Source organism: Coregonus lavaretus, assembly GCF_964263955.1.
Source record: "Coregonus lavaretus genome assembly, contig: HAP1_SCAFFOLD_4752, whole genome shotgun sequence".
NCBI classification, from domain to species: Eukaryota; Metazoa; Chordata; class Actinopteri; order Salmoniformes; family Salmonidae; genus Coregonus; species Coregonus lavaretus.
Genome location: NW_028161496.1, coordinates 1 through 14,167, shown reverse-complemented (window position 1 = coordinate 14,167; position 14,167 = coordinate 1). Strand labels below are relative to the sequence as shown.

Sequence of the window (14,167 nt, the reverse complement as noted above, 5' to 3'; positions counted from 1 at the left end):
ATTACAACAACAGTCTACTGGAATCATCCAATATTTGCTGTTGTTATTCAGTGGTGTCGAGGACAGTGTCTACTGGGAGGAGGAAGGTTAAAAGAGAAGTAGCATAGATTCTGTTAGACTGTTTTAACTTTGGTTCTGTTTATCCTTTCTTGTTTCTCTTGGCCTCAACTGTGTTGGTGTGTACCTGTGTGTCTAACTGTGTGTTTGTGTGTGTGTGTGTGTGTGTGTGATTGTGTGTGTCTATGCAATGCCCTAACCCTCCCTCTCTCTCTCTCAGCGTTGGATCCTGGTATGAGTGTAATGGTGTATGCCGGCCTGCTGGGGGCGCTGTTGCTGTGCGTGGTGCTGGTGCTGTGTGTGGGGGTGTTGGCATACCGACGCAACTGTCGCCATCTCCACGGCGATATCACTGACTCCTCCTCCGCCCTCACCACAGCCTTCCAGCCCGGCAACTACAAACCACCCAGACAGGGTGAGTCCACAACGTCTACTACCCATCATCCTCTTCTACTACCCATCATCCTCTTCTACTACCCATCATCCTCTTCTACTACCCATCATCCTCTTCTACTACCCATCATCCTCTTCTACTACCCATCATCCTCCTCTACTACCCATCATCCTCCTCTACTACCCATCATCCTCCTCTACTACCCATCATCCTCCTCTACTACCCATCATCCTCTTCTACGACCCATCATCCTCTTCTACGACCCATCATCGTCTTCTACTACCCATCATCCTCTTCTACTACCCATCATCCTCTTCTACTACCCATCATCCTCTTCTACTATCCATCATCCTCTTCTACTACCCATCATCCTCTTCTACGACCCATCATCCTCTTCTACTACCCATCATCCTCTTCTACTACCCATCATCCTCTTCTACTACCCATCATCCTCTTCTACTACCCATCATCCTCTTCTACGACCCATCATCTTCTTCACATAATTTTACATTTTAGTCATTTAGCAGACGCTCTTATCCAGAGCGACTTACAGTTAGTGAATACATTTTTTTTAAAATACTGGCCCCCCGTGGGAATCGAACCCACAACCCTGCCGTTGCAAACGCCATGCTCTACCAACTGAGCTACATCCCTGCCGGCCATTCCCTCCCCTACCCTGGACGACGCTGGGCCAATTGTGCGCCGCCCCATGGGTCTCCCAGTCGCGGCCGGCTGCGACAGAGCCTGTATTCGAACCAGGATCTCTAGTGGCACAGCTAGCACTGCGATGCAGTGCCTTAGACCACTGCACCACTCAGGAGTCATGTCTCATGTCTCATGTCGTCTAAATTAGACATCTAGTTCCACGTGGATAGTTCTCTCTGCACCTCAGCTTCTTCACCTCAGCTTTCTGAACTAGACGGCGTATTCTCCTACTTTGATCTCAAAGTAATCCGTTTCTATCAACTACCTTTTCTCTTGTACTTTCTCTCTTTCTCACTCTGTTCTTTCCATTATTTTTTATCACATTTTTTTTGGTGCTTTTCTTGATCTTCAAACTCGCTCTTGATCTCCAAACGTGTACAGCAGCTACTCTTCCCTCAGCACTAGTAGTTACATGTCCATGCTTCGTTCTACACCTCAGTTTGCTCCCTAACCTTTCTAAACTAGACCACTGATTCTCTTACGTTGATCTTCAAGTAATCAGTATATACTCGTCCTCTACCTGTCTCTCTCTCTCTCCTCAACATTTTGTTGTTTACCTGGTGGTCTATGATCTCTGGACCTGCCTATCCATACTTTTATCGACAATAATGTTCAAAGATGCACTGCTGCCAAAACTCAACTCCTCCTCCTCCTCCCGCAGACAACCCTCACCTCCTCCACCCCTCTGCGCCCCCGGACCTGACGGCCACAGCGGGTACCTTCAGGGGTCCCCTCTTCTCCCTGCAGCAGGGTGCCAACGATGGCCACCACAAGATCCCCATGACAACCTCTCCCCTGCTGGACCCCCTGCCCAGCCTCAAGATCAAGGTGGGTGTGTGCGTGTGTCAATCAAACGTATTTATGAAGCCGTTATTACATCAGCAGCTGTCACAACGCGCTTTAGACACCAAGCAGAAGCAGAGACACAGTGGCTAAGAAAAACATGTTGACATTGTATGGTATAATAGTCATATTTGGTGTACAGTGTATGTATGGTGTATGTATGGTGTATGTATGGTGTATGGATGGTGTATGGATGGTGTATGGATGGTGTATGGATGGTGTATGTATGGTGTATGTATGGTGTATGGATGGTGTATGGATGGTGTATATTTGGTGTATGGATGGTGTATATTTGGTGTATGTATGGTGTATGTATGGCGTATGTATGGTCTATGTATGGTCTATGTTTGGTGTATGTATGGTGTATGGATGGTGTATATTTGGTGTATGTATGGTCTATGTATGGTCTATGTATGGTGTATGTATGGTCTATGTATGGTGTATATTTGGTGTATGTATGGTGTATATTTGGTCTATGTATGGTCTATGTATGGTCTATGTATGGTCTATGTATGGTCTATGTATGGTGTATATTTGTAAACTCATACAAAGGAAAATAAGATAGTCGTTTTGATTCAATACATTTAATAATAATTAGCCAGCGTTAGCAAGCTGTCTTCATCAGGTTAGCGTTAGCGTTAGCAAGCTGTCTTCATCAGGTTAGCGTTAGCGTTAGCAAGCTGTCTTCATCAGGTTTTCAGACTTCTTTTTAATGATATATTTGTAAACTCTAATTCAACTAATTCAATAAGGCAAATTAAACATGAATGAATTAATGCACCGTGAATGAAACATGAGTGAATGCACTGTGAATGAAACATGAATGAATGCACTGTGAATGAAATGTGAATGAATGCACTGTGAATGAAACATTTATGAATGAATGAATGAATGAATGTACTGTGAAAATGCAATCAATTGAAATGGTAACGCAGTACTTTACTTACAGCTTGTTTCAGCATTTATAATGGCCTATTATAAGGTTTATAATATATACTGAACAAAAATATAAACGCAACATGTAAAGTGTTGGTCCCATGTTTCATGAGCTGAAATAAAAGATCCCAGAAATTTTCCATATGCACAAATAGCTAATTTCTCTCAATTTTTGTGCACAAATGTATTTACATCCCTGTTAGTGAGCATTTCTCCTTTGCCAAGATAATCCATCCACCTGACAGGTGTGGCATATCAAGAAGCTGATAAAACAGCATGATCATTACACAGGTGCACCTTGTGCTGGGGATAATAAAAGGCCACTATAAAATGTGCAGTTTTGTCACACAACACAATGCCACAGATGTCTCAAGTTTTGAGGGAGCATGCAATTGGAATGCAGACTGCAGGAATGTCCACCAGAGCTGTTGCCAGATAATGTAATGTTAATTTCTCTACCATAAGCCGCCTCCAACATCGTTTTAGAGAATTTGACAGTACGTCCAACTGCCTCACAACTGCAGGCCACGTGTAACCACGCCAGCCCAGGTCTTCCACATCTGGCTTTTTCACCTGCGGGATCCTCTGAGACCAGCCACCTGGGCAGCTGATGAAATTGAGGAGTATTTCTGTCTTTAATGAAGCCCTATTGTGGGGAAAAACCCATTCTGATTGGCTGGGCCTTGCTCCCAAGTGGGAGGGCCTATGCCCTTCCAGGCCCACCCGAGGCTGCGCCCCTGCCCAGTCATGTGAAATCCATAGATTAGGTCTGAATGAATTTATTTCAATTGACTGATTTCCTTATGTGAACTGTAACTCAGTAAAATCGTTGAAATTGTTGCATGTATATATTTTTTGTTCAGTATATGTTGTTTTCCCGAAATAAAGGTGTACAACTCGTCTAACCTGTCATCCCTGGAGTCACCAGCAGATGGCCACAGCGACCCTGAGATCCTCAGCCTGAAACACGTTGGCATGGGGGGCACATTGGGTAGTGCCATGGCACGGGACAGGTAAGATGCACACACACACACACACACACACACCATCCCCAACACAGTTAACACACACAGTTTATATTAACTGCTATGTGTGTGTAGTAAAAGTTGAACTTGAATGTGACCTTGACAGAGACGGGTACCATACACTGTCCAGAGAGCCTGGCCACAGCACCTCCGTTACCCTGGGCAACCTGGGGGGACGCCTTACCATCCCTAACACAGGTAGGCTACACACTGTCATACACACACAGATGTCATACACACAGATAACACACTGTCATATATATACACACACGTAACATTTTTACATAACATTTTTAGTCATTTAGCAGACGCTCTTATTCAGAGCAACTTACAGGAGCAATTAGGGTTAAGTGCCTTGCTCAAGGCCACTAGCCTTTCGGTTACTGGCACAACGCTCTTAACCACTAAGCTACCTGCCGCGTAAACACACCTAATTATTCACTCACAAACAGGTAACAACCTATTAACCACACACACAGAAGCTATTAACTAATAACTTTTCTCTCTCTCTCTCTCTCTCTCTCTCTCTCTCTCTCTCTCTCTCTCTCTCTCTCTCTCTCTCTCTCTCTCTCTCTCTCTCTCTCTCTCTCCTCTCTCTCTCTCTCTCTCTCTCTCTCTCTCTCTCTCTCTCTCTCTCTCTCTCTCTCTCTCTCTCTCTCTCTCTCCAGGTGTGAGTCTGTTGGTTCCATCTGGTACTATTCCTCAGGGGAAGTTCTATGAGATGTACCTCATCATCAACAAGTGGGAGAAAACAACGTCAGTAAACTACACTCATCCAAGTCTGTAACCTACACACACACAAAAGTAGTATACTATATAGCAGAGTAGTGCACTATATAGCAGAGTAGTGTACTAGATAGCAGAGTAGTGCACTATATAGCAGAGTAGTGCACTATATAGCAGAGTAGTGCACTATATAGCAGTGTTTCCCCTAGTATTTCTTTCGGTGGCAAAGTTAGGTTGCATGGTAGTGGCTGTGGTACGGTTTTAGAGGCCCTCCTCTTTACCACAGCGACAACATTTTGCTGTTTAAAAGTGAATTTCCTGCAATTCTATACATTTTGCTATGGGCCAGAGAGAACATTTTACAGTTTTAAAGCGAAGTTTCCTTAAATTCTACTCATTATGCCGTGTTCTTCTGCTATCTGAGTGACTCAAACATTATAACTAAATCAATGTGGGCCCCATGCCGTGACATTTTGGGAATGTTTTATTCTCCCTGACTGTCTAGTTTTTATTTTGGTGATTGTTAGTTCTCAAAGATGATCTTATTGAAAAATATATGAAATAAAATATATTGCTCCCAATTCGTATTTTCTTAATCAGTAAAAAGACATTCAGTGGCGGTCATGATTTTGCGCCGCTGCTAAATGCATTTAGGGGAACGACTGATATAGGGAATAGGGTGCTATTTGGGATTTTAAAGTTGACCTTGATTTTCAGTTCATAAGTTCTCTGTGACATTATTTTACTCTAAAGGACTGTTGATCAGCTACGAGTTAAGTGAAATTATGTTTGCAGACTCGCTACGATCAGGCGATCTCAAATATTCATATCCAATCTAGTTGCTGAAGGATGTTGAAGCGTTAAGGGTAAAGTAAACGATAATTCAAAAAGGACACTTGTCTCTGTGTATCCTCTAGGCTACCGTCAGAGGGCAGTGAGAAAGTGTTATTACTATGTGTTATTAACATGTTATTACCATATATTACTCTAGGTTACCATCTAGCAGTGAGACAGTGTTATTACTATGTGTTATTAACATGTAATTACTATATATTACTCTAGGTTACCATCTAGCAGTGAGACAGTGTTATTACTATGTGTTATTAACATGTTATTACTATATATTACTCTAGGTTACCATCTAGCAGTGAGACAGTGTTATTACTATGTGTTATTAACATGTTATTACTATATATTACTCTAGGTTACCATCTAGCAGCGAGACAGTGTTATTACTATGTGTTATTAACATGTTATTACTATATATTACTCTAGGTTACCATCTAGCAGCGAGACAGTGTTATTACTATGTGTTATTAACATGTTATTACTATATATTACTCTAGGTTACCATCTAGCAGTGAGACAGTGTTATTACTATGTGTTATTAACATGTTATTACTATATATTACTCTAGGTTACCATCTAGCAGTGAGACAGTGTTATTACTATGTGTTATTAACATGTAATTACTATATATTACTCTAGGTTACCATCTAGCAGTGAGACAGTGTTATTACTATGTGTTATTAACATGTTATTACTATATATTACTCTAGGTTACCATCTAGCAGTGAGACAGTGTTATTACTCTGTGTTATTAACATGTTATTACTATATATTACTCTAGGTTACCGTCTAGCAGTGAGACAGTGTTATTACTCTGTGTTATTAACATGTAATTACTATATATTACTCTAGGTTACCGTCTAGCAGTGAGACAGTGTTATTACTATGTGTTATTAACATGTTATTACTATATATTACTCTAGGTTACCGTCTAGCAGTGAGACAGTGTTATTAATATGTGTTATTAACATGTTATTACTATATATTACTCTAGGTTACCGTCTAGCAGTGAGACAGTGTTATTACTATGTGTTATTAACATGTTATTACTATATATTACTCTAGGTTACCATCTAGCAGTGAGACAGTGTTATTACTATGTGTTATTAACATGTAATTACTATATATTACTCTAGGTTACCATCTAGCAGTGAGACAGTGTTATTACTATGTGTTATTAACATGTTATTACTATATATTACTCTAGGTTACCATCTAGCAGCGAGACAGTGTTATTACTATGTGTTATTAACATGTTATTACCATGTATTACTCTAGGTTGCCGTCTAGCAGTGAGACAGTGTTATTACTATGTGTTATTAACATGTAATTACTATATATTACTCTAGGTTACCATCTAGCAGCGAGACAGTGTTATTACTATGTGTTATTAACATGTTATTACCATGTATTACTCTAGGTTGCCGTCTAGCAGCGAGACAGTGTTATTACTATGTGTTATTAACATGTTATTACCATGAATTACTCTAGGTTACCATCTAGCAGTGAGACAGTGTTATTACTATGTGTTATTAACATGTAATTACTATATATTACTCTAGGTTACCATCTAGCAGTGAGACAGTGTTATTACTATGTGTTATTAACATGTTATTACTATATATTACTCTAGGTTACCATCTAGCAGTGAGACAGTGTTATTACTATGTGTTATTAACATGTAATTACTATATATTACTCTAGGTTACCATCTAGCAGTGAGACAGTGTTATTACTATGTGTTATTAACATGTAATTACTATATATTACTCTAGGTTACCGTCTAGCAGCGAGACAGTGTTATTACTATGTGTTATTAACATGTTATTACCATGTATTACTCTAGGTTGCCGTCTAGCAGTGAGACAGTGTTATTACTATGTGTTATTAACATGTTATTACTATATATTACTCTAGGTACCATCTAGCAGTGAGACAGTGTTATTACTATGTGTTATTAACATGTTATTACTATATATTACTCTAGGTTACCATATAGCAGTGAGACAGTGTTATTACTATGTGTTATTAACATGTAATTACTATATATTACTCTAGGTTACCATCTAGCAGTGAGACAGTGTTATGACTATGTGTTATTAACATGTTATTACTATATATTACTCTAGGTTACCATCTAGCAGTGAGACAGTGTTATGACTATGTGTTATTAACATGTTATTACTATATATTACTCTAGGTTACCATCTAGCAGTGAGACAGTGTTATTACTATGTGTTATTAACATGTTATTACCATATATTACTCTAGGTTACCATATAGCAGTGAGACAGTGTTATTACTATGTGTTATTAACATGTTATTACTATATATTACTCTAGGTTACCATCTAGCAGTGAGACAGTGTTATTACTATGTGTTATTAACATGTTATTACCATATATTACTCTAGGTTACCATCTAGCAGTGAGACAGTGTTATTACTATGTGTTATTAACATGTTATTACTATATATTACTCTAGGTTACCATCTAGCAGTGAGACAGTGTTATTACTATGTGTTATTAACATGTTATTACTATATATTACTCTAGGTTACCATCTAGCAGTGAGACAGTGTTATTACTATGTGTTATTAACATGTTATTACTATATATTACTCTAGGTTACCATCTAGCAGTGAGACAGTGTTATTACTATGTGTTATTAACATGTTATTACTATATATTACTCTAGGTTACCGTCTAGCAGTGAGACAGTGTTATTACTATGTGTTATTAACATGTTATTACCATATATTACTCTAGGTTACCATCTAGCAGTGAGACAGTGTTATTACTATGTGTTATTAACATGTTATTACTATATATTACTCTAGGTTACCATCTAGCAGCGAGACAGTGTTATTACTATGTGTTATTAACATGTTATTACTATATATTACTCTAGGTTACCATCTAGCAGTGAGACAGTGTTATTACTCTGTGTTATTAACATGTTATTACTATTTATTATATTACTCTAGGTTACCATCTAGCAGTGAGACACGTGTTATTACTATGTGTTATTAACATGTTATTACCATGTATACTCATAGGTTACCATCTAGCAGTGAGACAGTGTTATTACTCTGTGTTATTAACATGTTATTACTATATATTACTCTAGGTTACCATCTAGCAGTGAGACAGTGTTATTACTATGTGTTATTAACATGTTATTACCATGTATTACTCTAGGTTACCATCTAGCAGTGAGACAGTGTTATTACTATGTGTTATTAACATGTTATTACTATATATTACTTTAGGTTACCATCTAGCAGTGAGACAGTGTTATTACTATGTGTTATTAACATGTTATTACTATATATTACTCTAGGTTACCATCTAGCAGCGAGACAGTGTTATTACTATGTGTTATTAACATGTTATTACCATATATTACTCTAGGTTACCATCTAGCAGTGAGACAGTGTTATTACTATGTGTTATTAACATGTTATTACTATATATTACTCTAGGTTACCGTCGGAGGGCAGTCAGACAGTGCTGAGCCCGGTGGTGAGCTGTGGACCATCAGGCATGCTGCTGAGTCGCCCTGTGGTCTTACTCTGCCACACTGTGCCCAGCTAGATACCCCAACACCAGACTGGACCCTCACCCTCAAGACACAGACAAACCAAGGGGCGTGGGAGGTGAGACAACACACCTACTGATACATATACACCGTTGGGTGAGACATGGGAAGGGAGACAGAAGGAGGGGGGGCAGGGAGGTGGAGATGTGGGAGGAAGACAGGACAAAGAGAGGGGTAGGAGCAGTAGCGTGGGAGGTGAGGAGGGGGAGGGAGTAGGGGAAGGAGGGAGAGTGAGAGAGATGGGGGAGTTAAGGAGAGGGATGTAAGTAGAGAACATGTGCATACTGTAGAATAGAGGTGAAATAAGATCGAAGGTCATAATCAGAAATACGGTGTTATGGAAAAACAGAGAGATTTAAGATGAGAAGTTGGGATATGATCTAGACAGGTCACCTATGCTGTCCTATACACGTTTACTCAATTTAATTGAATTCTTTACCCTGCCTATAATAGAAGCTGCCAGTATAGATTATGTCCATTTAGATCCTGTGTTTATGTCCAGTCTCCAGTCAGTATTTTAACCCCCTCCACCCTACACTACCTCTATTCTGCCACTAGGAGGTGCTGACGGTGGGAGAGGAGAGTCTCTCGTCCCCCTGCTACCTCCAGCTAGAGGAGTCTAACTGCCACGTGGTGATGGAGCAGTTGGGGACCTACGGTCTGGTGGGCCAGTCCTGCCCTCCCCAGCCAGCCTGTAAGAGACTACAGCTGGCCCTGTTCGCCCCCAGAGCCCCTGTCTCTCCCTGGAATACATCCTGAGGATTTACTGCACACAGGACACACCACAAGCCCTGAAGGTAGGGCTGTCTGTCTGTTTCTATGTCTGTCCTGGTTCTCTGGCTGTCTGTCTGTCCAAGGCATATCTGTCTGTCTGTCCTCACCCCCCCTTTTCTCTCCGTGTCTCTCTCTCTCTCTCTCTCTCTCTCTCTCTCTCTCTCTCTCTCTCTCTCTCTCTCTCTCTCTCTACCTCTCTCTCTGCCTCTCCCTCTCTGTCTCTCTCTTCATCTCTCTCTCCGTCTCTCTCTCCATCTCTCTCTACCTCTCTCTGTCTCTCTCTCTGTCTCTCTCTCCCGTCTCTCTCTCCATCTCTCTCTACCTCTCTCTCTACCTCTCCGTCTCTCTCTCCATCTCTCTCTCCGTCTCTCTCTCCGTCTCTCTCTACCTCTCTCTCTACCTCTCTCTCTGCTTCTCCGTCTCTCTCTCCGTCTCTCTTCATCTCTCTCTACCTCTCTCTCTACCTCTCTCCCTACCTCTCTCTCTGCCTCTCCCTCTCTGTCTCTCTCTCTGTCTCTCTCTCTGTCTCTCTCTACCTCTCTCTCTGCCTCTCCCTCTCTGTCTCTCTCTCTGTCTCTCTCTCTGTCTCTCTGTCTCTCTCTCCGTCTCTCTCTGTCTCTCTCTCTGTCTCTCTCTCCGTCTCCCTCTGTCTCTCTCTCCGTCTCTCTCTGTCTCTGTCTCTCTCTCTGTCTCTGTCTCTCTCTCTGTCTCTCTCTCCATCTCTCTCCGTCTCTCTCTCTGTCTCTCTCTCCGTCTCTCTCTGTCTCTCTCTGTCTCTCTCTCCGTCTCTCTCTCCGTCTCTCTCGGTCTCTCTCTCCGTCTCTCTCTCTGTCTCTCTCTGTCTCTCTCTCCGTCTCTCTCTCCGTCTCTCTCTGTCTCTCTCTGTCTCTCTGTCTCTCTCTGTCTCTCTCTCCGTCTCTCTCCGTCTCTCTCCCGTCTCTCTCTGTCTCTCTCTCCGTCTCTCTCTCCCTCTCTCTCTCTCTCTGTCTCTCTCTCCGTCTCTCTCTCCGTCTCTCTCTCTCTCTCTCTCGCTCTCTCTCTCTCTCTCTCTGTCTCTCTCTCCGTCTCTCTCTGTCTCTCTCTCCGTCTCTCTCTATCTCTCTCTGTAGGAGGTGTTGGAGTTGGAGAGGAGTCTAGGAGGGGTGTTGCTGGAGGACCCTAAACCCTGTTGTTTAAAGATAGCTACCACAACCTGCGTCTGTCCATCCATGACATCCCTCACTCACAGTGGAGAAGCAAACTACTGGCCAAGTACCAGGTCAGACACACACACACACACATACCACACACACATACATACACACATACACACACACACACACACACGCACACACACTCACACACATACACACACACACTCTCTCACTCACACACACACATACACACACACACACACACATACACACACACACGCTCTCTCACACACACATACACACACGCTCTCTCACACACACGCTCTCTCACTCACACACACACACACACGCTCTCTCACTCACAAACACACACACATACACACACGCTGTCTCACACACACACACACACAGACACACACACACGCTCTCTCACTCTCTCACACACGCTCTCTCACACACACACACACACACACGCTGTCTCACTCACACACACACACACACACACACATTAATCTAATACAATGTCTTTCTCAAGAGATTTCGTTCTACCACATCTGAAGTGGTAGTCAGAGACCCCTGCACTATACACTATATATACAAAAGTATATGGACACCCTTCAAATTAGTGGATTCGGCTATTCCAGCTGACAAGTGTATAAAGTCGAGCACACAGCCATGCAATCTCCATAGACAAACGTGGCAGTAGAATGGCCTGTACTGAAGAGGCTCAGTGACTTTCAACGTGGCACCGTCATAGGATGCCACCTTTCCAACAAGTCAGTTGGTCAAATTTCTGCCCTGTTAGAGCTGCCCCGGAAACGTCTAGGAGCAACAACAGCACACAAGTTCAAAGAACGGGACCGCCGAGTGCTGAAGCGCGTAGCGCATAAAAATCGTCTGTCCTCGGTTGCAACACTCACTACCGAGTTCTAGACTGCCTCTGGAAGCAACGTCAGCACAAGAACTGTTCGTCGGGAGCTTCATGAAACGGGTTTCTATGGCCGAGCTGCCGCACACAAGCCTAAGATCACCACGCGCAATGCCAAGCGTCGGCTGGAGAGGTGTAAATCTCACCGCCATTGGATTCTGGAGCAGTGGAAACACGTTCTCTGGAGTGATGAATCACGCTACATCATCTGGCAGTCCGACGGACGAATCTGGGTTTGGCGGATGCCTGGAGAACGTCAGGGCTGTTTTTCATGGTTCGGGCTAGGTCCATACAGAAATGGTTTGTCAAGATCAGTGTGAAAGAACTTGACTGGCCTGCACAGAGCCCTGACCTCAACCCCATCGAACAACTTTGGGATGAATTGGAACGCCGACTGCGAGCCAGGCCTAATCGCCCAACATCAGTGCCAGACCTCACTAATGCTCTTGTGGCTGAATGGAAGCAAGTCCCGGCAGCAATGTTCCAACATCTAGTGGAAAGCCTTCCCAGAAGAGTGGAGGCTGTTATAGCAGCAAAGGGGGGACCAACTCCATATTAATGCCCATGATTTTGGAATGAGATGTTGGACGAGCAGGTGTCCACATACTTTTGGTCATGTAGTGTACCTTTAGCCTAGAGAGAATATGTCTATTTAGTAAATCAATCGATAGATCAATTAATCAATACATTTCTTCCTTCAGGAGATTCCGTTCTACCATATCTGGAGTGGTAGTCAGAGACCCCTCCACTGTACCTTCAGCCTAGAGAGAGGCAGCCTGGCCGTGTCTCAGCTCACCTGTAAGATCTGTGTCAGCAGGTGGAAGGAGAGGGACAGATCTTCCAGCTGCACACAGACATACAGGAGGTAACAGGGGGAAGGGTTTCACTGTAACACATGGGAAGGGTTTAACAGTTACACACAGACATACAGGAGGTAACAGGGGGAAGGGTTTCACTGTAACACATGGGGAAGGGTTTAACCGTTACACACAGACATACAGGAGGTAACAGGGGGAAGGGTTTCACTGTAACACATGGGGAAGGGTTTAACAGTTACACACAGACATACAGGAGGTAACAGGGGAAGGGTTTCACTGTAACACAGGGGGAAGGGTTTAACAGTTACACACAGACATACAGGAGGTAACAGGGGGAAGGGCTTCACTGTAACACATGGGGAAGGGTTTAACAGTTACACACAGACATACAGAGGTAACAGGGGAAGGGTTTCACTGTAACACAGGGGGAAGGGTTTAACAGTTACACACAGACATACAGGAGGTAACAGGGGGAAGGGCTTCACTGTAACACATGGGGAAGGGTTTAACAGTACACACAGACATACAGGAGGTAACAGGGGGAAGGGTTTAACAGTTACACACAGACATACAGGAGGTAACAGGGGGAAGGGTTTCACTGTAACACAGGGGGAAGGGTTTAACAGTTACACACAGACATACAGGAGGTAACAGGGGGAAGGGTTTCACTGTAACACATGGGGAAGGGTTTAACAGTTACACACAGACAAACAGGAGGTACGTGTTTCAATCAGACTGCACAATTCACACTTGCCATTCTAAAGTGGGAGAACACCAACCTTAGCCCAGCGCTGAGCTGGCCCTGGTGACTTTTTTTGGAGATAGCCAATCACTGAGTTCCGCTGTCACTTAATTTGAATATTCTACTCCAGGAAAGTGACGGTCGGTTTCAGTTAGCCTAGGGTTAACAGAAGCTTGTTCGAATAGAGAAGCTAAACTAGCCTTGGGCTAGTTTTAACCCAGGGTTAAGGATAGCCCTGGGCTAAGTACATGTCACGCTCTGAGTCGGCTTTGTCTCGGATCCTAACTGCTATCTTTCTCCATCCTCCCATCCTCTCTCTACCTCCAGACCCTCCCGCCCTGCTCCCCCCTCCCCTCAGGGGGTACCTGCCTGCAATCCTCCCAGGTGGGGCCCTATGCCTTCCGTCTGCCCACCTCCATTCGACAGAAGATCTGTGCCAGTCTGGATGCCCCCAGTGCCCGCGGCTGTGACTGGAGACTGGCTGGCACACAGCCTGGGCTTCGACAGGTGAGAGTGAGAGACAGAGAGAGAGGGGGGGGGGAGAGAGAGAGGAGAGAGAGAGTGGAGGGGGAGAGAGGGGGGGGGGAGAGAGGAGTGTGAACGGAGCAGGCTGAGATAACTAAGTAGGGAGGGCATC

The 14,167-nt window shown here is 43.3% G+C and overlaps 1 pseudogene across 1 annotated transcript; it reads left to right on the top strand.

Annotated features, from left to right (window-relative positions):
• Positions 1-300: 300 nt before the first annotated feature.
• On the top strand, positions 301-14,041 carry LOC311120628 (netrin receptor UNC5B-b-like; annotated as a pseudogene). The gene is made up of 10 exons: positions 301-472; positions 1,818-1,984; positions 3,824-3,948; positions 4,067-4,158; positions 4,629-4,716; positions 9,020-9,193; positions 9,694-9,932; positions 11,019-11,167; positions 12,672-12,835; positions 13,858-14,041. The product of its transcript is annotated as a netrin receptor UNC5B-b-like (transcript).
• Positions 14,042-14,167: the final 126 nt, after the last annotated feature.